Raw genomic sequence first — 3,052 nt, 5'->3', positions numbered from 1 at the left:
TGTCTGAGCCCAGGATTCGATCCCCAGGTCATCCCAACACTGGAGCCGGTGCTCTTACTCGCTGTGCTACCTGGCCCCCTGCCATTTCCTTTTCTTCTCCTTCCTTCTCACAGGAGTTGGATGGCATTTTTCATCATGAGTCCTTTGGAACTGTGATGGGTCACTGTGTTCATACAAATTACTAAGTTTTTCACAGTTGATTAGCTTTACAACTTTGCTATTATTGTGTAAATTATTCTCCTGATTCTCCTCACTTCACTTTACATCAGTTCATATCAGTCTTCTCAGGTTTTTCTGAAACCATCCTACTTATCATTTGTTACAGCACAATACTATTCCATCACATTCATATGCCATAACTTGTTCTGCTACTCACTATATGGTGGACACTTACTCAGCTTCCAATTCTTTGACACCACAATAGTGTTGCTATAAATATTTTTGTACATATGGGTTCTTTCTCTTTTTCTTTGATCTCTTTGGGGGATAGACCTAGTAGTGGTATTGCTGGATCAAAGGATATGCACTTTTTGTGAAGAGCTACAAAATGTTCTACAGAATGTCTGACTAGTTCACAGCTTCACAACAGCACACGAGAATGTACCTGTTTTCTGACATAGCCTCCAATATTTGTCATTTTTCTTTTCTGACATCCTAGCCAATTGATAAGTATGAGATGTACCTTAGAGTTGTTTTAATTTACATTTCTCAGAACAGTGATTTAGAGAATTTTTCCTTGGTACTATTGATAACAGCATTTTCATATCCCTTGTTTATCAACTGGGGAATAATAAATTTGATTCATTTCCCTATGTATTTGAGCAATTTGACTTTTATGAGAGGAACTTGCTACAAAGATTTTTTCCCAATTTTATGCTTTCCTTTTAATTTTAGCTGAAAATTGGTTTTCTGAAAAACTTTTTAAATTTATGTAATCAAAATTATGCATTTTAACTTCCCACAAACATCTCTATCTCTTTCTTGGTCATGATTTCTTCCCCCGTCCATAGAACTGACAGGTAATGTTTTCCATGATCTATTAGTTTGCTTAAGATATCATCAGTTATGTCTGAATCAGGTACCCATTTTGAACTTACCTGCTGGACTACTTTCCAGTTTTCACAAAAGTTTTATTAAATAATGAGGTCTTGCTTCAATAGCTGCAATCATGATCAATTTTTGTGAAGATGCCATGAATAGGTGAGTTAGGTATATTCCTTTTCATTCCCATTCAATATCCTGTTTCATTAAATGTCTATTTTTTCCTCCTGTGTTGCCTTCAGTTTTACTGGGTAGGTTTTTCTTGATTGTAATCTTCTCATTTATCTTTATTTGTTTGATAATATTGTCAATAACTTCTCCCTTCCTGTTTCTCAGTTCAGTTACCCAACCTGCGTTATTGGGTAACAATTGAGTGTTTAACAGGAATAAGTTAGAGTCAGTTCTAATCTATTTTATTAAATTTTTGATTATGAATATTGACATCTCAGAAATCTGCAATCACCACAGACCAAGGACTAGCTTATTGTTTTGTTAATGGTCTAGAATTAAGAAAGTTTTTTAAATGTAGAATAAATTTACATTGTTTACAAACTCCCCCCCCCATTCCCAGAGCACCATTGTTAAAGATTTACCTGCATATCCCTGAGTTGTTCTTTGAACATAGCTTGAGCTCAGCAGTACCCTAGTAGAAGGCTCAGAGAATGAAATCATCACCAGATTGGAGACCTGATATAATTGTAGAATTACAGCAACAACTAGCATTTATACTGTTCTTTAAGGTTTAAAAAGTTCTTTATGTCCATTTTCTCATTTGATCTTCACAGCACGCTTGGTGGGAATCAAATGGTGCTTTAGTGACATCTAGGTCAGTCAACAAGCATTTTTTAGGTATTCATTAGGTACTGAGCAGTGCATTAACTTCTAGGGATACAAAGAAAGGAAAAAAAGTCTCTGCCATCAGGGAGCTCATATTTTAATGGAGGAACCAACATGTAACCAACTAGGTACATATAATAACTATATAGTGGGGGGAAAAGTAATCTTAAAGGGAAGACATTATCATAAAAGGGAACCAGGAAAGGCTTCTTGACACTGAAAGAAAAAGTTAAGGTCAAAAGTTGATGATAAAAAGCAATGGTTAATATCTGTCATAATATAATGGCACAATCTCAAATCAATTGGAAAATTTCAAAAGCATTCACATGATGCTGTCTAATGTTAGTGAACACCCTTTTTTAGCATGTAAAGAAATGGTTCAGCTTTTGTATAAAGAAAGTATGGAAGAAATTTAGTGTCCCCTGAAAAGTTTAAAGCTTCTTATTCTGTTTTGTAGTAAGTATATTATTGATCTCCACAAATTTACCTGAAGATAGATAAGGAGAAAGAAGATAAAAGATTGGAGTGGGAGTCTATGCATGGTGAATTCTAGATGTGATAATGGCATGAATTAAATCAAAAAGTAAAGAATTGATAAGTAATGTTGTGGTGGCCATGTTGGTATATTGCTGTGTCAAGAAATTAGGTCAGAAAGGAGTTAAGGCTCAGTGTGGAGAAATTGAAATGATAACTTCAGGAATATTATTTGATCCACTAAAGAACAGAGGGTCACCATAGCTGCCTGAGCAAAGGGAATTACATGGTAAAAGTAATGTTTAAGACAATTTGTACTTCTTTGAGGGAGGGATTTGATAGAGATAGGACAAAATGGAGACCAGGAAATCACTCAGTCAACTGTTGTATTAATCCTCGCGAGATAATAAAGTCTATTTTGGGGGAAGTGGCTATGGATATATAAAGGAAGGAACACATCTAAAGCCATGCAGAGAAAGACTGAGCAGGAACTGTTAAGTAAATTAAGGTGACCAACAAAAGAGAGAGAGGAGCTCTAAACAGCTCCATTTTTGCAAACTACGGATTGAGGAGGAAAATACCAGGAACAAAAATGGCAGAAACAAGAAAAGATCAACATGCTTCCTTCCATTTGCTGTCATTTAAAAGTACTATTAGAAACAACATATTTCTGGTCACTTTTCTATAAGCTTTGAGTTTG

This window comes from Petaurus breviceps, unplaced genomic scaffold (assembly GCF_028583685.1).
Source record: "Petaurus breviceps papuanus isolate PSGF00001 unplaced genomic scaffold, PetGlider_PUasm1.0 175, whole genome shotgun sequence".
Taxonomy (NCBI): Eukaryota; Metazoa; Chordata; class Mammalia; order Diprotodontia; family Petauridae; genus Petaurus; species Petaurus breviceps.
The sequence above is the reverse complement of the archived record's forward strand: the minus strand, read 5'-3'. Positions refer to the sequence as shown.